The sequence below is a fragment of the Tachyglossus aculeatus genome, chromosome 1 (genome assembly GCF_015852505.1).
Source record: "Tachyglossus aculeatus isolate mTacAcu1 chromosome 1, mTacAcu1.pri, whole genome shotgun sequence".
Classification (NCBI taxonomy): domain Eukaryota; kingdom Metazoa; phylum Chordata; class Mammalia; order Monotremata; family Tachyglossidae; genus Tachyglossus; species Tachyglossus aculeatus.
The window spans coordinates 39,444,859-39,468,420 of record NC_052066.1 but is presented as its reverse complement, the minus strand read 5'-3'; the positions used below and the strand labels follow the sequence as shown (position 1 = coordinate 39,468,420).

Genomic DNA, 23,562 nt, shown 5'->3' with positions numbered 1-23,562 from the left:
TTTTAAAAAATGTTTTTTGTTAAGTTCTTATTATGTGCCAGGCACTGTACTTAGTGTTGGAGTAGATACATTCTAATCAGGTTGTATTAGTCCAAATCCCACATGGGGTTCACAGTCTTAATCTCCATTTTCCAGATGGGGTAACCGAGGGACAGAGAAGTGAAGTGACTTGCCCAAGCTCACACAGCAGACATGTGGCAGAGCCAGTATTAGAAGCCAAGTTCTTCTGACTCCCAGATATGTGCTGTATTCACTAGACCATGCTGTTTCTCTGATCTTCTCTGACTTCCAAATGATCCTTCTGGACAGAGTTGCCAGCCATGTTAAAATGGGGATGCAGGTATGGGATCATATTCCTCAAGTATCATTTTGATCAAGCCCTATCAGAAGCAGTGTCTGCTAGTGGAAAGAGCACAAACCTGGGAGTCAGAGGACCTGGGTTCTAATTCCAGTTCTGCCAATTGCTTGGTGGGTGGTCTTGGGCAAGTCACAACTTCTTTGGGCCTCAGTTTCCTCACTGTAAAATGGGGATTAAATACCTGTTCTCCCTCCTATTTAGACTTTAAGCCTTAGCCTATAACTGGCCTGATTAATTTGTATCAATCACTGCTCTTAGAACAGTGCTTGACACATAATAAGAGCTTAACAAATACCATAAAATAATCATAACCCTACAAAGTCTCCAAAGACCAGTTCTCTCAAATGATAATTCCTGATCTTGGTCTTCAAAGAGACTCTCCATTATTTAACAGCTTCCATGTTTTGTTAACTCTGGCTTGTGATCTCCACTTACTGTCTTTCAAACATACTGTGCCTGTTCTTTCTTCCAAACCATATTCCCCTCACCAAGTCCTCCCTCTCTACCTCCTCCTTCTCTGCCAAATCTTAAAGTTTTCCAGACTAGGCTCTAGTTGTTTTTTTTTTTTTGAACCTGAAACTGCTTATCATGTGCTTGTCCTGTTCCCATCAGATGGAAAGCTTGGGGGTACAGATTGAGTCACAGTCTTATTTAATAACTCTGTACATGCCTTCAGGAGTCTTCAAAGCTTGAGGTAACCACAGCTGTTGGCTTCTGCTCAGAGAGCATTTGTTGTGGTGGAGAATATTGCCCCAGAAAGAGCTTTTATTTCTATGATGGGGCGAGGAAGACTGGATGGGGGAAGTGGAGAAGGGAAGTTTTGGGATGAGTTTCACCCATGTTCCAATTTGTGTCAATAGAGACAATTTTCAAACAAGCTCGGGAGTCTTCAAGGCCTTCAGGGGCTACTGAAATTGTGCATTTTTACTTCTGGGATCAGATGGGCTTGGTGTGAAGGGATCCAAGGGGAAATCATGGATCCCAGAAGTAGCATGGGCTTGGGAGTCAGAGGATCATCATCATCATCAATCGTATTTATTGAGCGCTTACTATGTGCAGAGCACTGTACTAAGAGCTTGGGAAGTACAAATTGGCAACATATAGAGACAGGTCCTACCCAACAGTGGGCTCACAGTCTAAAAGGGGGAGACAGAGAACAAAACCAAACATACTAACAAAATAAAATAAATAGAATAGATATGTACAAATAAAATAAATAAATAAATAGAGTAATAAATATGTACAAACATATATACATATATACAGGTGCTGTGGGGAAGGGAAGGAGGTAAGATGGGGGGATGGAGAGGGGGATGAGGGGGAGAGGAAGGAAGGGGCTCAGTCTGGGAAGGCCTCCTGGAGGAGGTGAGCTCTCAGCAGGGCCTTGAAGGGAGGAAGAGAGCTAGCTTGGCAGATGGGCAGAGGGAGGGCATTCCAGGCCCGGGGGATGACGTGGGCTGGGGGTCGATGGCGGGACAGGCGAGAGCAAGGTACGGTGAGGAGATTAGCGGCGGAGGAGCGGAGGGTGCGGGCTGGGCAGTAGAAGGAGAGAAGGGAGGTGAGGTAGGAGGGGGCGAGGTGATGGAGAGCCTTGAAGCCCAGGATGAGGAGTTTCTGCCTGATGCGCAGATTGATTGGTAGCCACTGGAGATTTTTGAGGAGGGGAGTGATATGCCCAGAGCATTAATGGACAAAGATAATCCGGGCAGCAGCATGAAGTATGGATTGAAGTGGAGAGGGACAGGATGATGGGCGATCAGAGAGAAGGCTGATGCAGTAGTCCAGACGGGATAGGATGAGAGCTTGAATGAGCAGGGTAGCGGTTGGGATGGAGAGGAAAGGGCGGATCTTGGCAATGTTGTGGAGCTGAGACCGGCAGGCTTTGGTCACGGCTTGGATGTGAGGGGTGAATGAGAGAGCGGAGTGGAGGATGACACCAAGGTTGCGGGCTTGTGAGACGGGAAGGATGGTAGTGCCATCAACAGAGATGGGAAAGTCAGGGAGAGGGCAAGGTTTGGGAGGGAAGAAAAAGAGTTCAGTCTTCGACGTGTTGAGCTTTAGGTGGCGGGCAGCCATCCAAATGGAGATGTCCTGAAGGCAGGAGGAGATGCGAGCCTGGAGAGAGGGGGAGAGAGCAGGGGCAGTGATGTAGATCTGGGTGTCATCAGCGTAGAGATGATAGTTGAAGCCGTGGGAGCGAATGAGGTCACCAAGGGAGTGCGTGTAGATCGAGAACAGAAGGGGACCAAGCACTGGACCTTGGGGAACCCCCACAGTAAGAGGATGGGAGGGGGAGGAGGAGCCTGCAAAAGAGACTGAGAAAGAACGACCGCAGAGGTAAGAGGAGAACCAGGAGAGGACGGAGTCTGTGAAGCCAAGGTCAGATAGCGTGTTGAGAAGAAGCGGGTGGTCCACAGTGTCAAAGGCAGCTGAGAGGTCGAGGAGGATTAGGACAGAGTATGAGCCGTTGGATTTGGCAAGCAGGAGGTCATTGGTGACCTTTGAGAGGGCAGTTTCCATGGAATGTAGGGGACGGAAGCCAGACTGGAGGGGGTCGAGGAGAGAGTTGTTGTTGAGGAATTCTAGGCAGCGAGTGTAGACAACTCGTTCAAGGAGTTTGGAAAGGAATGGTAGGAGGGATATGGGGCGATAACTAGAAGGATACAGTCTAATCCTGGCTCCACCACTTGTCTTCTGTATGATCTTGGGCAAGGCACTTCACTTCTGTGTGCCTCAGTTATCTCATTGTTAAAATGGGGATTGAGACAGTGTAGGACATGTAGGACAACCTGATTACCTTGCATCTACCCCCATGCTTAGAACAGTGCTTATCACATAGTAAGCACTTAACAAATACCATTATTATTATTATATTGGACAGAAGTGGGGTAGGGCAGAGGAAAAGATGGCTGGGGGGAATGGGGAGAGGTAGTCTGTGAGGGTTCCAAACCTTGGCAAATTTGTGCCAAGAAATAGTAAGTTCCATGTGTGTCAAACTCTACTTTCCCTCATTTTCTTCCCTTTCACCAGCTCTCAAACTAGTTCAAGTAATGTTCAAGAACAAACAGAATATATGGCAATGCGATGACACCGAAGCAGTGGATGGGATTATCAAGGGTACTGGAATCTCTAGAAGGAGGACACTTCTAGAGATCAGTAAGAAGCCTAGTAGAATGAGCATGGACCTGGCAGTTGGGAGACTGGTGCTCTAATCCTAGTGCCACCGTGTCTCTGCTGTGTGACCTTGGGTAAGTCACTGAATTTCTCTGTGCTTCACTTTTCATATCTGTAAAATGGGGATTCAATATCTGTTCTCTCTAGTACGTTGACTTTAAGTCCCATGTGGGATAGGAACTGTGCCCGAGCTGATTAACCTTTACTTACTTCAGTGCTTAACAAAGTGCTTGGAACATAGTAAGCACTTTACATATACCACAGTTATGATCATTTCAATTATTCAGTCACCTGTATGAAATAGATTAGTTGGAGGACTATGTAAAAAAATAGGACATGGGCAAAATGACTTTTTGTGATCTCTTCTAATCATATGATTTTCCCCTTATGTAAGTGGAAGAAAAAGGTGGAAATAAAGATTCACTTCCAAGATCCATGACTAAGGGTCATACAGTAGAATGATAGTTTCAAAGAAGTGAGGGGTTGAAAGTAGATATCTAGTTAAGGGACAGAAGGAGAACTTGGGCCACTAAGAAGATTTTATGAAAAGCAGCATGGCCAATTGGAAAGAGTAACGATTTGGGACTTAGAGGATCTAGGTTCCAATCCTGAGTCTGTCAATTGCTTGCTCTATCCTCTGGGCCTCAAGTTTCCTCAACTGTGAAATGGGAACTGGCCACCTTGATGAACTTGCATCTATCCCAGCACTGAGATCAGTGTGACACATAGTAAGCACATAGTAATAATAATAATAATAATAATAATATCCATCAAAGAAAATCCCTTTGACTCAGAGAATTTTGATCTCATGCATTTCTTCCCTATGCCACTAAATGGTAAAATTAATATAAGTACCACTTAATTGCATTTGAGGTCAAATTACCATCACTTCTTCTGACATAACTATAAAAAAAAATTCTAGCAGGATTTGGAGGGAAACAAGGACAGCAAATTAAACCTGAGGAAGAGGATAGAAGCAAGGCTTGAAACAAAAGTGAGACATTAGACCTCTGGTTTGGAACTCCCTCTGCCCTGTAACTCTTTTCGTCCTCATTCAGACAAATCACTACTCTCCCCATCTTCAAAGTCCTATAGAAATCATTTCACCTCCAAAAGCTCTTCCCTGACTATCCTCTCTTTTATCTACCCTACTTGCTTTCCCAACTCTGTTTTATTATATTAGAGGAGCAGCATGGCATAGCAGAAGAAACATGGGCCTAGGAATCAGAGGATCTGGTTTCTAATTCCAGTTCTGCCATTTGTCTGCTGCATGACCTTGGGCAAGTCACTCCTATTCCTCTGTACCTCACCTACCTCATCTGTTTATTTTACTTGTACATATTTACTACTCTCTTTATTTTACTTTGTTAATATGTTTTGTTTTGCTGTCTGTCTCCTCCTGATAGACTGTGAGCCCATTGTTGGGTAGGAACCGTCTCTATATGTTCCCCCTTTTAGACTGTGAGCCCACTGTTGGGTAGGGACTGTCTCTATATGTTGCCAACTTGTACTTCCCAAGCGTTTAGTACAGTGCTCTGCACACAGTAAGCGCTCAATAAATGATTGATTGATGTTGCCAACTTGTACTTCCCAAGCGCTTAGTACAGTGCTCTGCACACAGTAAGCACTCAATAAATACGATTGAATGAATGAATGTAAAATGGGCATAAAGACTGCGATTCCCACATGGACAGGAACTATATCCAACTGGATTTGCTTGTCTCCTCCCCTGCATTTAGCACAGTGCCTAGCACTTAACAAATACCATCATCATCACTCAGTAAATACCACTGGTACCTCTCTCTTTGGCTACACCTGTGCACTTACGTCTTTATCCCTAAAGCACTTTGATACTCACTGCTCTCCCAGCCTCAAGAACTTATGATTTATATCCTAATCTTCTGCTCCTTCCCCTATCTATAATTTATATTAATGTGTCTCTCCCACTAGGCTGTAAGCTTTGTGGGCAGGGTTCTTGTCAATTCTACAGTAGTGTACTCTCCCAAACACTTATTTCAGTGCTCTGCACACAGTAAGCATTCAATAAATACTAAATGATGGGATTTGTTAAGCGCTTAATGTGTGCCAGGCACTGTACTAAGTGCTGGGGTAGATACAAGCAAATCGAGTTGGACACAGTCCCTGTCCCATGTGGGGCTCACAGTCTCAATCCCCATTTTACAGATGAGGTAACTGAGGCACAGAGAAGTGAAGTGACTTGTCCAAGGTCACACAGCAGACATGTGGGGGAGTCCAGGACTAGAACTCATAATCTTCTGAGGTTGCTGTATCCACTGTGCCATGCTGTTTCTTATTGATTGATTGCATTGTTAATTCCTCAATCTATTAGCACTGATAGCTACTTAGCCCAAATAGGCAGCCAGTGTCATTTTCTCAGGTGGGCATAACTGATGAGGCAGAGGGAGAAGAGACCATTGATGAATCCTAACAAGTGAGAGGCTTCTCCTGGCTTCAGGTGATCAGGTGATTTTACAGTTTGCATTTAGAAAGTGGGGTCTTTCCCATTTCGAATTTTCTCCTATCCCCTGAAAGACCAAAGGCAAGACCCTTTAGGGATACCTTCCATCACATTCTGTGAGTTGTAAGAAAGAAGCATGATGCCCCCTTTTTCCTCTCCTCTTCCCCATCCCCCCTGCCCTACCTCCTTTCCCTCCCCACAGCACCTGTATATAATAATGATGGCATTTATTAAGCGCTTACTATGTGCAAAGCACTGTTCTAAGCGCTGAGGAGGTTACAAGGGGTTCAGGTTGTCCCACGGGGGGCTCCCAGTCTTAATCCCCATTTTACAGATGAGGTAACTGTATATATGCTTGTACAGATTTATTACTCTATTTATTTTACTTGTACATATTTACTATTCTATTTATTTTGTTAATTATGTGTATCTAGCTTTATTTTTATTTATTCTGGTGACTTGACACCTGTCCACATGTTTTGTTTTCTGTCTTCCCCTTCTAGACTGTGAGCCCATTGTTGGGTAGGGACCCGTCACTCTATGTTGCCAACTTGTACTTCCCAAGTGCTTAGTACAGTGCTCTGCACACAGTAAGGACTCAATAAATACGATTGAATGAATTTGACATGACCAATTTTTTGAAGGGATGTGGGTTTTCTAGTTCCGCACACATAGGGAGAAAAAATATTTGCAGTAAGAAAGAGAAAATAGTGTTCCAACGATACATGTCCTTGAGCTGTGGGGTGGAAAGAAGATGAGGGGAACATAGAAAGATAATGTTATCCCTGGCCAGCATCCGATCCTCCATTTGACTCAGAACTCAAGGGAGCTTGATGATTTGAATGAGTTTTAATTGTTGTCTGAGGGAATGGGCAAGGAGAAATTTGTGCAGTTAGAATGCAAGAAAAGGACTTTAGGAAGGCAGCCAGCCTTTTACCTTAGAATATCCTGGATGAATTAATAGCGTCCTTCGGTGGAAAAATCTCCAGAACGTTGGAAGTTTAAAATAGATTTCTTTCCTCTGTAAAATACAGAGGAAACTGAACCTTCTGTGGCTGTTCCTGAAAAACAAAAGCCTGAGTTTTAGGTTGAACTGTTATGAGAGAAAGCCAAAAGATCTGGGCTCTATTCCTTGCTCTGCTCTTGCTGACTCGTTCTGTGTCCTTAGGCAAGTCACTTAGCTTTTTCTGGGCTTCAGATATTGCACTTTGTAAGGCGGAGAAACAGTAATAGTCTCCTGCTGGGATGCTATGACATTTAGAGGGGTAGTATTTGCATTTGGAAAGCAGTTTTCCTTTGGAAGAGTTTAATGGGCTATACACATTTAAAAGAGGAATTTCTGCAATTGAGAAGAGAGGGATGTTCAAAGTCTGGACTTCACAATAGCCATTGGGGAACAATTAGCTCTTCCTGAGCAGGGAATGTGTCTGTTTATTGTTATATGTACCCTCCCAAGTGCTTAGTACAGTGCTTTACACACAGTAAAGGCTCAATAAATATGACTGAATTGAATGAAAGTTTGAAAATTCTTTGGAGATTTGGTGCCTAGGGGAGGAACGAATGCCTCTTACTTAGAGAAACTTGAAGCAGCCCCTAATTGGTTACATTACTTGACCCTTCTGAGCCTCAGTTTCATCATCTGTGAAATCAGTACAAATCAATCAGGCTGGATACAGTTCCGGTTTCACATGGGGGTCATAGTCCAAGTCTCATTTTGCAGTCGAGAAAACGGAGGCTCAGAGAAGTTAAGTGACTTGTCCAAGGTCACACAGAAGGCAAGTAGCAGAGCTGGGATCAGAATCCAGGTCTTCTGGCTCTCAGGCCTCTGCTTTATCCACTTGGCCACACTGTTTCCAATAATAATTCCATTATAATTTTACTGATTTCTCTATATAACATATTTTGTGTATATTTGACCTTTTTATTGGAAGCAGGCACAAAGGATGATGAAGTTCATGAGTGGCTCAAAGGTTAATTTGAAGCCACCTTTCACCACCACCTTGTGCACACAGAAAAGTTGTCTTATTTTGTTCAATCTTTCCAGTGCCTGGTGTTGTTTCCTCTCTTTCCTCCTTGTCTTTAGTTAGTCATAGTAGTAATAGTATTTATTGATTCATTCAGTCATTCAGTTGTATTTATTGAGCACTTACTGTGTGCAGAGCACTGTACTACTTGGAAAGTGAAATACAGCAACGAAGAGAGACAATCCCTGCCCACAACGGGCTTACATTCTAGAGGATGGGTTTATTTACCACCTTACTATGTGCATGGTATTGTACTAAGCTCTGGGAGAGAATATAGATATAAGCTATAGATGCAGTCCCCAGCTTCAAGGGGATCAACCTCTAAAAATGAGGAGAGGTGGGAGGGGTTGCGGTAAGGAAAAGTAAGGACAGGCGAGCAAAGACACAAAAGGTGTAGGTGATGAAAACCATGAAAAGAGCTGCAGCATCTTAGACTCCTCACAGTGCAGAACAACGGTCACGGAAGTCACGGAGATGGCGGCCATTCTCAGCATTCTCCTACATTCTCCCCTCCTTAACTTCCATCTTCAACTGCTCACTCTCCACTGATTCCTTCCCCTCTGCCTTCAAACATGCTCACGTCTCTCCCATACTAAAAAAAATGCTCTCTTGACCCCACCTCACCTTCTAGTTTTCACCCTATCTCCGCCTACCATTCCTTTCCAAACTCCTTGCACGAGTCATCTACACGTGCTGCCTCGAATTCCTCAACGCCAACTCTCTCCTTGACCCCCTCCAATCTGGCTTCCGTCCCCTGCATTCCACAGAAACTGTCCTTTCAAAGGTCACCAATGACCTCCTGCTTGCCAAATCCAATGGCTCCTACTATAGTCTAATCCTCCTCGACTTCTCAGCTGCCTTTGACACTGTGGACCATCCCCATCTTCTCAACACGCTATCCAACCCTGGCTTCACAGACTCTGTCCTCTCCTGGTTCTCCTCTTATCTCTCCGGACATTCATTCTCAGTCTCTTTTGCGGGCTCCTCCTCCACCACCCATCCCCTTACTGTAGGGGTTCCTCAAGGGTCAGTTCTTGGTCCCCTTCTGTTCTCGATCTACACTCACTCCCTTGGTGACCTCATTCGCTCTCATGGCTTCAACTATCATCTCTATGCTGATGACACTCAAATCTACATCTCGGCCCCGCTCTCTCTCCCTCCCTCTGGGCTCACATCTCCTCCTGCCTTCAGGACATCTCCATCTGGATGTCTGCCCGCCATCTACAACTTAACATGTCCAAGACCGAACTCCTTGTCTTCCCTCCCAAACCCGGCCCTCTCCCTGACTTTCCCAACACTGTTGATGGCACTACCATCCTTCCCGTCTCACAAGCCCGCAACCTTGGTGTCATCCTCGACTCCGCTCTCTCATTCACCCCTTACATCCAATCCGTCACCAAAACCTGCCGGTCTCACCTCCGCAACATCGCCGAGATCTGCCCTTTCCTTTCCATTCAAACCGCTACCCTGCTGTTCAATCACTCATCCTATCTCGACTGGATTACTGCATCAGCCTCCTCTCTGACCTCCCATCCTCCCGTCTCTCCCCCCTTCAATCCATAATTCATGCCGCTGCCCGGATTGTCTTTGTGCAGAAACACTCTGGGCATGTTACTCCCCTCCTCAAAAATCTCCAGTGGCTACCAATCAACCTACGCATCAGGCAAAAATTCCTCACCCTTGACTTCAAGGCTCTCCTTGCCCCCTCCTACCTCACCTCCCTTCTCTCCTTCAGACCAGCCCACACCCTCTGCTCCTCTGCCCCTAATCTCCTCACTGAGCCTCATTCTCACCTGTCCTGCCATCGATCCCCGGCCCACGTCATCCCCCTGGCCTGGAATGCCCTTCCTCCGTACATCCGCCAAGCTAGCTCCCTTCCTCCCTTCAAAGCCCTACTGAGAGCTCACCTCCTCCAGGAGGCCTTCTCAGACTGAGCCCCCTCCTTCCTCTCCCCCTCCCCCCCCCTCCATCCCCCCATCTTACCTCCTTCCCCTCCCCACAGCACCCGTATATATGTATATATGTTTGTACATATTTATTACTCTATTTATTTTATTTGTACATATTTATTCTATTTATTTTATTTTGTTAATATGTTTTGTTGTCTGTCTCTCCCTTCTAGACTGTGAGCCCACTGTTGGGTAGGGACCGTCTCTATATGTTGCCAACTTGTACTTCCCAAGTGCTTAGTATAGTGCTCTGCACACAGTAAGTGCTCAATAAATACAATTGAATAACTAAACAAAACATGTAGACAGGTGTCAAAATCGTCAGAACAAATAGAATTAAAGCTATATGCACATCATTAACAAAATAAATAGTAAATATGTGCAATTAATAGAGTAATAAATCTGTCCAAATATATATACAGGTGCTGTAGGGAGAGGAAGAAGGTAGGGCAGGGGGGATGGGGAGGAGAGGAAAAACGGGGCTCAGTCTGGGAAGACTTCCTGGAGGAGGTGAGCTCTCAGTATCAATCAATCAATCAATCGTATTTATTGAGCGCTTACTGTGTGCAGAGCACTGTACTAAGCACTGGGGAAGTACAAGTTGGCAACATATAGAGACAGTCCCTACCCAACAGTGGGCTCACAGTCTAAAAGGGGGAGACAGAACAAAACCAAACATACTAACAAAATAAAATAAATAGAACAGATATGTACAAGTAAAATAAATAAATAAATAAATAGAGTAATAAATATGTACAAACATATATACATATATACAGGTGCTGTGGGGAAGAGAAGGAGGTAAGATGAGGGGGATGGAGAGGGGGATGAGGGGGAGAGGAAGGAAGGGGCTCAGTCTGGGAAGGCCTCCTGGAGGAGGTGAGCTCTCGGTAGGGGCTTGAAGGGAGGAAGAGAGCTAGCTTGGCGGATGGGCAGAGGGAGGGCATTCCAGGCCAGGGGGATGACGTGGGCCGGGGGTCGAGGGCCGGACAGGCGAGAACGAGGCACAGTGAGGAGATTAGCGGCAGAGGAGCGGAGGGTGCGGGGTGGGCTGTAGAAGGAGAGAAGGGAGGTGAGGTAGGAGGGGGAGAGGTGATGGAGAGCCTTGAAGTCGAGGGTGAGGAGTTTCTGCCTGATGCGCAGATTGATTGGAAGCCACTGGAGATTTTTGAGGAGGGGAGTAATATGCCCAGAGCGTTTCAGGACAAAGACAATCCGGGCAGCAGCATGAAGTATGGATTGAAGTGGGGAGAGACACGAGGATGGGAGATCAGAGAGAAGGCTGGTGCAGTAGTCCAGACGGGATAGGATGAGAGCTTGAACGAGCAGGGTAGCGGTTTGGATGGAGAGGAAAGGGCGAATCTTGGCAATGTTGCGGAGCTGAGACTGGCAGGTTTTGGTGATGGCTTGGATGTGAGGGGTGAATGAGAGAGCGGAGTCAAGGGCTTTGAAGGGAGGAAGAGAGCTAGCTTGGCTTGGGAGAGTATAATATGATGGAGTTGGTAGACATGTTCCCTGCCCACAATGAGCTTAGAGTCAAGAGGAAGCTTACAGTCTAGAGAGTGTCCTTATACACTGCCTTGTTTTGTTTTCTGGAGACATCTGTCAAGGAGGAATGCATACTTGTACAGTTTTCAAGTGGTGCAACGCCCATCTCTAGGTAAAAGTAGAGTAAAAAGGGATGAAAGCAGTGTTCTGTATTCTCAAAACCAAAATATGGCAATGCAATACTCATGCTGTTCAGGTAAGTCGAGGAAGGAAATGGAAAGCTTGGAGGGAAAAGAGTGAGGAAGACTCTATGTGACTTCAATATCAATTTTATTCAGGTGGGGAAAACTATCAAAAACTATATAGTACATCCAAAGGCCTATTAAAATTGGCTAAGCCTATCTTCAACATCTTTATATGGAAGTTTCATCAGAGATGTGTAATTTGTGTTTTACAAGCATTTTGGGCCTCTTAGCTCCTGTCTTGTAGGTTGTCTTGTTTTGTCTTATGCTGTAGAGTCATTTCCAAGCTGTAGAGATTCCACAGACACATTTCTCCCAGAACTCCCCACCGCCACCTGCAATCATTCTGGTAGTATAATCATAGAGTTTTCTTGGTAAAAATACCAAAGTGGTTTACCAATGGCTCCTCCCATGCAGTAAACTTGGTTCTCTGCCCTCGACTCTCTCCCATGCTGCTGCTGCCCAGAACAGGAGAGTTTTGACTTGTAGCAGATTGCCTTCCACTTGCCTAGCCATTGCCCAAGCTAGGAATGGAATGGATATGCCTCTGCTTGATTCTCCCTCCCATAGTCCAGGTGCGATCCTGTCTGTACAAAGGATCAATAAGCGTTCAATAAATACCAATGATTGATGTACCTCAGCACTTTGTACAATGCTTGTACCATAATTACCATAATTATTATACTGAGAAAATACCATAATAATTATTATTATTCACTACATGGAGTATGCAAAACCCTGGAATCTATTGGGAAATGCTTCTGGGGATGGGGAAGTAGGCAGTCACCCACTCAGTGCGGTTAGTAATTTTTGATGTATGAGTCGTGCCTTGTTTACTGGATTTAGCATGGCCTTGAAGGGCAGGGTTATAGACCTGTTGTCCTTATTGCTATATGGCCTGTATAAGGTAACTTAACTCTTTGGTGCCTTTGTTGCTTCCTTGTAAGTTGGGATGAAAATACCTGTCCCTCCCAGCATCACTTTGAAGTGAAGCTGGAAGGATGCATTTTGTGGTGCCCTTGAGCTCTTTGGAAGCGATTGTAACAATCACAGGTAGTCTTAATATGTATAGGAAAGAGAAATGAAGACAAACCAAACCAACTAAGTTTAAACTAGGCTAATATATTTAACAGAAACTGACTATGGCTGCCAAGTTAGTTCTATTTGAAGGGAGTTTGAAATTTTTCTAAGCATACTAAATGTGATGTTTTACCCACAATTTGGATTAAAATTATTTGACACCTGCAAGACATTTACAAGGCTCCCAATATCTCGATTTCCTCCTTTTCTTTAAAGCTGAGTTTCTTCTGCCTCTTGCTTTTGTTTCCTGCTAGGACTAGCTTTTCTCACCCACTACCTCACCCCTTCCACAGCTCCAGCCAGGGTAAGGCTTCCCTCTATCCTTCTGCAGTATCTCAGGGAAGAGTTTTCTGGCTCCCTCAGAGGCCCCCTGGAAGTCATCTTCATCTTCTTTTTCCAACTCTCTGTTTCCCAGTTCTGCCCAGTCAATTCTGGCCTGGACAGAAGGATGGCTTTTCGGTTCATTATAACAAGAGGACCAAGTTCAAGCCTGGTGTGGGGAGGGCTTGGGGTGAGAGAGAAAGAGAGAGCCATAAATGTTGAAAAAATGCTAAAGACAAGAAGGATAGGCCAAGAACACCTAGGGAAGATGGAGAGGGGAAAAAAAGGGGAGTAGAGTGACAAGAATGACACAAATTTATAGCAGCTGTGAAAGCCAGAAAGAAAAATTGTGGTGGTGATGAAGCATGAGAAGAGGTGAAAAAGATACACAGAATAGAGAGACAGGAGAAAGGATGTGTAAATAAAAACATATGTAAGAAGAGAGGAAAGAAGCAACGTGGCCTAATGGAAAGAGCATGGGCCTGGGAGTTAGAGGATCTAGGCTCTAATCATCATCATCATCATCATCATCAATCGTATTTATTGAGCACTTACTGTGTGCAGAGCACTGTACTAAGCACTTGGGAAGTACAAGTTGGCAACATATAGAGACAGTCCCTACCCAGCAGTGGGCTCACAGTCTAAAAGGGGGAGACAGAGAACAAAACCAAACATACTAACAAAATAAAATAAATAGAATAGATATGTACGAGTAAAATAAATAAATAGAGTAATAAATATGTACAAACATATCTACATATATACAGGTGCTGTGGGGAAGGGAAGGAGGTAAGATGGGGGGGATGGAGAGGGGGACGAGGGGGAGGGGAAGGAAGGGGCTCAGTCTGGGAAGGCCTCCTGGAGGAGGTGAGCTCTCAGTAGGGCCTTGAAGGGAGGAAGGAAGGAAGGAAGGAAGGAATCTCACCCTGCTTCTTGCCTGTTGTGTGATCTTGGGCAAGTTATTTAACTGCCCTGTGCCTTTGTTTCCTCATCTATAGAATGGGGATTAAATACCTATTTTCTCTCCTACTTAAATTGGGAGTCCCATTTGGGACCTGATTATTTGTTATCCACCCAAGCTCATAATCCCCTCAGGATTGCAGTTTCCAGTATTCTACCAGTCTCAACTACAGAAGGGACAATCAAGCAGAGGAATACGCCTTCTATTTCTAGCATGGGCAGTGGCTGGTGAGTGGAAGGCAATCCGCTACAAGTCAAAAATCACTTGTGCTGGGCAGCAGTGGCATGGGATAGAGTCGAGGGTGGAGACTCAAGTTTACTGTGTGGAAGGGGGCAATTGAAAACCACTTCTGTATTTTTACCAAGAAAACTCTATGGATACCCTTCCAGAGCAATTGCTGATGGAGGCGGGGCATTCTGGGAGAGATGTGGCCATGGCATCGCTATAGGTCAGAGACAACTCGATGGCATAAGACAAGACAAGCTCAAAATATAATAATAATAGTATTTAGTAAGCACTTACTATGTGCCAGACACTGTACTAATCACTAGGGTAGATACAAGACAATCGGGTTGGACACATTCCCTGTCCCACATAGGATTCAGCACATTGTGCTTCAGTGGACTCAACACAGGGACATGGGAGTGCTGGGGAGAATGAAAAAGAAGAAAGAAAATGAAAAGGGCCAGAAAAGAAGGGGAAAAACAGATCCACATCTATCTAAACCCAGGCATAGCACGGGTATTTTGTTAGTAGGCTAGAAGATGCCCATAACACAATTTGTCGCCTGATTAGAAAGCTAGGGTGGATCCTACAGAAATAAAGTAAAATGTGATCTGAAATCCTCTGAACTATTATGTGAATTACCACTCAAAATAATAGCATGCACAATACCAAATACCCATTCAAGCAGTTGATCTCACTTTCGATATTGTTGTGGAAGTTCATACATCGGTCAGTTGAACCTGTAACACAATTTTTGATTCTAGCTAACTTACTCTGACATGCTTGTGAAGTTTTTATTGAATGATCAACCTTTTGGGCTGATATTGAAAGATTTTATTTTAATGGAAAAGTTCACAGTGGTATTATGTAATAGAGTGAGTTCAGGACCAGTCAGTTTATAGATGCTTTTACTTAGAAAAGAAGCTATTATTTTTGTTTACCCAAAAATAAAAATAAAGGCATATAGTGGTGGTGGCTGCACTTGTCAATTTTTACAAAAGATGCCTGAAACTTGTTACTTTGTTCTTAGTGTCTTTTCAGTGTGATTTGGGATTGATTAAAGTGTCCCTAATTTGTTTCTAGTAGTAGTGGTGGAGACAAGCTCTAGAGTCTATTTTTCAATGGCAGCCTCCGTGCCGATGTGCTAGGAGGGAAAAAAAGGACATGAATTGTGAATTAGTTGATACAATTTGGTCTTTCATAAAAATTGTTTTTTTTTTTTTGGACACTCAGGCCAGGGCCAATTATTTTTATAGGCAATAATTGAGAAAACAAAGTTACCTCACTGGTCTGGAGACTTTGATAATCTAGTTGATTAAAGTGAAAAGGAAAGAGGTTCTCCCACCCCCAACCCCACTGGGCATTGGAACATTTCAATACTGGGAAAAAAAATCACCCATATAAGCTCATCCAAACAGCAAACAATCGAACAATCAAAAATTCTCTCAAAAATGACAAGAAGCAACAGCTGGTGCATATGTCCAATGCAATGTTGAATTGTATCTGACCAGCATGCACATGTGGTGAAAAAAGGGACAATTTGGGGGAGAGTACATGCCATGTTAATGACCAGAGAAGTGTCATAGATAGTCAAAGATGGCTGGCAGCTATGCTGTCTTGGCCAAACAACTTCTGTCTCCTCTCTCCACCTTACAGATTGCATTTCACATGCTCTTGTACAACATCTGCCCAACCCAGCATGGCTTAGTGGAAAGAGTATGGGCCTAGGAGCTAGAGGACCTGGGCTCTAATCCTGCCTCTGTCAATGACCTGCTGTGAGACCTTGGGCAAGTATCTTAACTTCTCTGTTCCTCAGTTCCCTCATCTGCAAAATGGGAATTCAATACCCAGTCTTTCGCCTACTTAGTCTATGAGCCCCATGTGGGACCCAGCACTTAGAACAGTGTTTGGGACATAATAGGTGCTTAAAAATGCCACTATTATTCCCCCCCCCCCCATTCCAAATGAGTCTCCAAACTCACCATTCGGTGAAATAAAACTCCTTGCCTGGCTTCCAGTCAACTGCATTCTCTAGGACCCAGATACTTATCAATCAGCTGTTTCAGTGATGTACAGTCTGTGCATGAGTGCATTTGATATAAGGTGCATGTAAGGTGATTTAAGGTGCATAAGCACTTTGAAAAAAGTGAGCACTTTGACTCTGAATGCACACTGGATTGAGATAAATTTAGCCTGAAAACCTGGTGGCCAAGAGTACATTCTTTGGAAGCTCATTATTTTGCTTTTCATAGGAGAATTCTCAGTAGCCAAGGCAGAGGGATTCCCTGGTGTAAGGATTCTTCCCTCGAGTTCTTGTAGAATTCATATTCCTCACCTATTCATTTGCCCTCAGTGGATTTTTTTTAAAGTAATATTGAGCAGATGGACTCTTCTATGCTTTCTGTGGTCCAGAGTTCTGGATTTCCTGTTATATAAAATGGGAGAGAAGAGTTATCTTTTTGATTTAGGCTGTTAACCTGAAATTTTTCAATTTTTGAGGTTCCCAACTTTGGAAAATAACAGTCACCATTGGCCTTTTGCTACTCTGGCCCTCCCAAGCATTTTCCAGCATGCCTGAGTCTCTGTTGGATGAAGCCATGATATTGGGCCAGACATGGAGGTTATGGAGAAGAACAAAGTTCTTCTATATGAGCAATGGGCCCAATGAGGTGGGGAGTCACCAGTATTTAATTCTTTTCTTATGATATTTGTTAAGCACTATGTGCCAGTCACTGTATTAAGTGCTGGGGTAGAGACAAACTAATCAGTTTGGACACAGTCCACATCCCATGTGGGACTCACAGTCCTAATCCCCATTCTACAGATGAGGGAACTGAGGCACAGAGAAGTGACTTGCCCAAGGTCCTACGCAGGCAAGAGATAGAGATGGTTTTAGAACCCAGGTCCTCTAACTCCCAGACCACTAGGCCACACTGCTTCTCTGCTCTGGAGAAGGTGCCAGGAAACTTCAAGCCGACATCTCTTCTCTTTGAGGGTCTTGGGCACTGAAATGTCCTCAAAGGAGGTTTGGGATGGGGGAAGAAAGGAGCTAGAAATTCTGCTATATGTCAGACCATTGTGCTGGACACACCACTTTGCTGTGACCTCACTTGAGGAGTGTCTTGCCTTGAGCTGGTCAGCCCATTTTAGCTCAACCAGAAAAAGTGCTGAAATTCCCCTCAAAGTGTCAGAGCTCCAAAACAGCTCATAGGTTCTGGGGCTGAGTCCAGAGAATCCCAACGTAAATTGATTCTGGAGGTTCCATTTTTTAAATCATATTTCTTATACACTTTACTATGTGCAGGTCTGTGCTTTAACCATTAGGCAGTGCTGCTTCTCAGACATTTTGTGGTTTTATGGAGCTACATCCATGAGCCAGGAACCAGTGGTGGCTGGTTGTGGTTTTGGGAAAGGGGTGAAAGGAAGGAACTGATGGGAAATCCTCATTCTTACCCTCCAGGACTGGTGGTCACTTGTCAGTTACTCTTGGCCTTTCTGGAGATAGGGATTTCCCCAGTGTCCTCTTTGTTCCCCCTTCTGCAACCCTAGACTCTAAGCCTGGTGAGGACATGGATTGTCTCTCTTTATTGCTAAATTGTACTTTCCAAGCACTTAGTATAGTGCTCCGCACACAGTAAGTGCTCAATAAATACGATTGAATGAATGAATGAACCCCCAATCTCATACAATAGTCTGTCCTGGGGCAGTTTAGCAGGGAGCTGTCCAGCCACAAGATGAATTCCCCTCAAAAAATGCTGTCAATTGAATTGTTCAAAGGACATTTTCTGGCCATAGGGAAAAATACAAAAAAAAAAAAAAAAAAAAGCATTTCCAGGTGTGGAGAAGATTGGAGAAAGTTGGGAACCTGGGAACATATGTTTTTAGCTGATGAACTTTTGGAAACTACAAGACTAAGTTGGATTGAATGCCCCATTCAGTCTTCCTTATGAATAATTACAACTCATTCATTCATTCATTCAATCATATTTATTGAGTGCTTACTGTGTGCAGAGCACTGTACTAAGCACTTGGGAAGTACAAGTTGGCAACATACAGAGACGGTGCCTACCCAACAACGGGCTCACAGTCTAGAAGGGGTAGACAGACAACAAAACAAAACATGTGGACAGGTGTTAAGTCATCAGAATAAATAGAAATAAAGCTAGATGCACATCATTAAGAAAATAAATAGAATAGTAAATATGTACAAGTAAAATAGAGTAATAAATCTGTACAAACATATATACAGGTGCTGTGGGGAGGGGAAGGAGGTAGGGCAGGGGGGATGGGGAGGAGGAGAGTAAATTAAGTCATATGAAGGAAATTTCCAGGTACAGTGTTCAGTCCCCAGTGTCTGCCTTAATTTAACATAGAGTCCTATTTTAAGGTTTTTTTTTAAATGTATGGTAGAGTACTCAAAATAGTGCTAAAAATCTCTTGGGTAACCTTGGGGAAAACAATTCTCAATGCCTTGGTTCTCTTCAACTGTAAAATGGGTATATTAATTCTTCCCCTTCTTAGGCTCTGAGCCCCATGTGGAAGAGAGACTGTGTCAAATACGATTATCTTGTATTTAGCCCACACAGTGCTGTGCACATGGTAAAATTATTAATAAATACTGTTATTATTATAAAAGGAGTGGCTGGATTTGATGAACCTAGGATGATTTAAGGCATAGTTTGTGAAATCTGTAGACTGTAAGACTTGGCAGTATCATCATCATCATCAATCGTATTTATTGAGCGCTTACTGTGTGCAGAGCACTATACTAAGCACTTGGGAAGTACAAGTTGGCAACTTATAGAGACAGTCCCTACCCAACAGTGGGCTCACAGTCTAAAAGGGGGAGACAGAGAACAAAACCAAAAATACTAACAAAATAAAATAAATAGAATAGATATGTACAAGTAAAATAAATAAATAGAGTAATAAATATGTACAAACATACATATGTACAAACATATATACATATATACAGGTGCTGTGGGGAAGGGAAGGAGGTAAGATGGGGGGATGGAGGGTGGACGAGGGGGAGAGGAAGGAAGGGCAGTATGTAGTGAAGACATACATCTTCCTAAGGTAGAGTTAACTCTGGAGTGGCTACCAGAAAAATATCGAACAAAAACATGAAACACACAGCAACACAACCTCAGTACCAAGGGCAAAACCTCCTTGTAAATTAGACCCAAGGATGATGTTTTCTTTGACCTGCACTAATGTAGTATGTTATGTCATCAGAAACTAAGTTACCAACAAGATTCAGAAGATAAGCCAAGTTATAGGCAATTTGCTTTATCAACATTACCCTTTAAATTCTTAAGTATGAATGTCGGGACCCGGGGTCAAACATTACCGAATAAGAACTATTTTTCCCAAATTATTTTGTAAAAAGCAGATTAAAAGGAAGAATCATTCAGATGAGAAAAGGCTCATTTTCCCCAATATGATCATTCCTTTTCCTTCCTTTATAGTACAATTCCAGAAATAAGTGAGAAATCGTTATTAAAACAAATAACACATGAATATTGAAATGAGTGTTTGCTTTAACAATGATGATACTTTATAGATTTTTTTTAAAAAATGCTTTTTCCTTAGGATGTTTGCAGTCACCAGTCAGGACTTATTGGCTTTCTCCTGGGTACTTGGCCAGATCTAGACCCTATAACATAAACTAATTTTGTTCATGCATGGAACAAGTTAGATAAACATTTCCTTAGCCACTGAATGATTTGTAGTATTTGTAGTTGAACATCCACTGGATGTAATGCACCTTGGGATAAGATTACAAACAGGAAAACAAAAAAGGGTTCCCTGCCCAGATGGAGTTTACTCTGAGTGATTCATCCAATCAGATTTATTGATCATTACAATTGAGCATTAGAAAAGCAGTGTGGCTCAGTGGAAAGGCCCGGGCTTGGGAGTCAGAGGTCATGGGTTCAAATCCTGGCTCCACCAATTGTCAGCTGTGTGACTTTGGGCAAGTCACTTAACTTCTCTGTGCCTCAGTTACCTCATCTGTAAAATGGGGATTAAGACTGTGGGCCCCCTGTGGGATAACCTGATCACCTTGTATCCTCCCCAGCACCTAGAACAGTGCTTTGCACATAGTAAATGCTTAACAAATGCCATCATTTGAGAAGCAGTGTGGCTTAATGGAAAGAGCACTGGCTTGGGAGTCAGAGATCGTGGGTTCTAATCCCGACTCCGCCTCTTGTCAGCTGTGTGGCTTTGGGTAAGTCACTTAACTTCTCTGTGCCTCAGTTAGCTCATCTGTAAAATGGGGATGAAGACTGTGAGCCCCACGTGGGACAACCTGATTACCTTGTATCTACCCTAGCACTTAGAACAGTGCTTGGCACATAGTAAGCGCTTAACAAATACTAACATTATTATTATTATTATTACTGTGTGCAGAGCATTGTACTAAGCACTTAGGAGAGAGGAAGCAGCATGGTTTAGTGGATAGAGCAGGGGCCTGGAAGTCAGAAGGTCATGGGTTCTAATCTTGGCTCTGCTATGTGACCTTGGGCAAGTCACTTCATCATCATCATCATCAATCGTATTTATTGAGCGCTTACTATGTGCAGAGCACCGTACTAAGCACTTGGGAAGTACAAGTTGGCTACATATAGAGACAGTCCCTACCCAACAGTGGGCTCACAGTCTAAAAGGGGGAGACAGAGAACAAGACCAAACATACTAACAAAATAAAACACTTCACTTCTCTGGGCCTCAGTTCCCTCATCTGTAAAATGGGGATGAAGAGTCTAGCCTTATGTGGGACAGGGACTGTGTCCAACCTGACTACCTTGTATCTACCACAGTGTTTAGAACAGTGCTTGGCACATAGTGGGCACTTAACAACTACCTTAATTTAGTACAATATAACAATAAACACCTTCCCTGCCCACAACAAGCTTACAGTCTAGAGACAAGCTTACAGCATTTGAAAAAATGACAGCAGTCACTTCTTTCAGAGGAGAGGGGGTGCCCTGCTGCCTCCTCAGAAAATTGTTGTCCATAGGACTGGGATTGTTCCTTTGCCCTCATCCCAGTTACTGTTGCTACCCAACTCCGATTCTGAAAGGTGACTGGGAAAAATTCTAGTCCTGTCTCCTCCATCTAGAGTACAACTTCCCCACTTTTCTCCCTACCTCCTATGCCTCAGATATAATAATGTGGCCTCAAGCGCTAACTATGCGCAGCACTGTTCTCAGCCCTGCGTTAGATAGAACATAGACAGATCCAGACTGAGTCCCTAATCTACATGGGCTCACAATCTAAGAGGGAGGGGAAAACAGGTATTTAATCTCCATTTTACAGATGAGGTACTTGAGGCACAGAGGAGTGAAATGACTTGCCCAAGATCATACAGCAGGCTAGTGGTAGGACTGTGATTAGAATCCAGGTTCTCAACTCCCAGGTCTGTGCTCTTTCTATTAGGCTATGCTGCTTCTCAGAGGAGGTTGGGGCAGTCACTGGCATGGGTTAGGTAGTTTTTAGAGCCCTTTGAAGGACGTGATTATCTTGTACCTACCCTAGTGCTTTGTATAGTTTTTGGTGCTTACAATTACCACAATTATTGTTCTTTAAAATATGCTACCCCTAAGTTATTTAACCATCCCAGTGCAAGGTGACTGTCTGGGAGAAAGTAGTAGGACCGACCCACAAGAATAAGCAGACACAATACCTGTGGAAAACTAAGCAGTAATAATAATAATAATGACATTTATTAAGTGCTTATTATGTGCAAAGCACTGTTCTAAGTGTTGGGGAGGTGATCAGGTTGTCCCACGGGGGGCTCCCAGTCTTAACCCCCATTTTACAGATGAGGGCCAGAGAAGTGACGTGATTTGCCCAAGGTCACACAGCTGACAATTGGCAGAGCCGGGATTTGAACCCATGACCTCTGACTCCAAAGCCTGGCCTCTTTCCACTGAGCCACGAGAGTCAACTGTCCAAGATATTTCAAAAAGTTTTTTTTAAATGGTATTTAAGTGCTTACTATGTGCTAGGCATTATACTAAGAACTGGGGTAGATGCAAGCCAGTCAGGTTGGACACAGTTTATGTCCCATATGGGGCTCACAGCCTTAACCCCTATTTTACAGAAGGACCGCAGCCTAGTGGCTAGTGCATAGTCTTGGGAGTCAGGACGTGGGCTCTAGAGATTGCTGTAGGGACACTCGTACAATCGATCTAGTATTAAGTGCTACCAAGTAAGAAGCACTCTTCTAAGCTCTTCGGAAGGTATGCCAGAAGTTTGCTCCCATGTCTCCTGCTCACTAGGGGCTTCCTTTTTATTTTATTTTTTTTATGGGATTTGTTAAGTGCTTATTAGGTCTCAAACACTGTTCTAAGTTCTGGGGTCTTGTCTTATGCTGTTGAATCATCTCCGACCCATAGCAACAGCATGGGCTCATCTCTCCCACAACGCCTCACCTCCATCCGCAATCATTCCGGTAGTGTAGCCATAGAGTTTTCTTGGTAAAAATCCAGAAGTGCCTCCTTCCGTGCTATAAACTTGAGTCTCCGCCCTCGACTCTCTCTCATGCTGTTGCTGCCCAGCACAGGTGAGTTTTGACTTGTAGCAGATTGCCTTCTACTTGCTAGTCACTGCCACAGCGAGGAATGGTAAAGGTAGGCCTCCTGTAGTAGAGACTGATAGAGCATTGGAAACTCTTCAGGTGTGATCCTGAGAGGGAAAAGTGCTGGGGTAGACACAGGCTAATTAGGGTGGAGACAGTCTCTCTCCCGCATTGGACCCTCAATTTAAGTAAGGAGGGAGAACAGAAGTGAGGCAGAAGAGTTAAGTGACTCGCCCAGGGTCCCATAGCAAGTAGTTGGCAGAGCCAGGTTTAAAACTCAGGTTCTCTGATTCCCTTTCCACCAGGCCATGGTGCTTGAAGCAGCGTGGCTCAGTGGAAAGAGAGTGGGCTTGGGAGTCAGAAATCATAGGTTCAAATCCTGGCTCCCCCAGTTATCAGCTGTGTGACTTTGGGCAAGTCACTTAACTTCTCTGTGCCTCAGTTCCCTCATCTGTAAAATGGGGATGAGGACTGTGAGTCCTGTGTGGGACAACCTGATCACCTTGTATCCTCCCCAGTGCTTAGAACAGTGCTTTGCACATAGTAAGCACTTAATAAATGCCATTATTATTATTATTATTATTATTATTATTATTATTATTATTATTATTATTTAGATGAGCCCAGAGGAGATGGAAGTGACCACCCCCAGGGAGAATATAGGTGCATATGCC

The 23,562-nt window shown here is 43.9% G+C and overlaps 1 protein-coding gene across 2 annotated transcripts in view; it reads right to left on the bottom strand.

The window, feature by feature from the left end:
* SPTSSB (serine palmitoyltransferase small subunit B) overlaps window positions 1-23,562 on the bottom strand; it is a 39,015-nt gene that overhangs the window by 1,087 nt on the left and 14,366 nt on the right. The window contains exon 2 of one of the 2 annotated variants that reach the window (XM_038750274.1): window positions 6,949-7,072. The exons of the other annotated variant lie outside the window; for it this stretch is intronic. The gene's annotated coding sequence lies outside the window, so the exon portion shown is untranslated. The remainder of the gene's footprint in view (window positions 1-6,948; window positions 7,073-23,562) is intronic. 2 annotated transcript variants of the gene reach the window in all.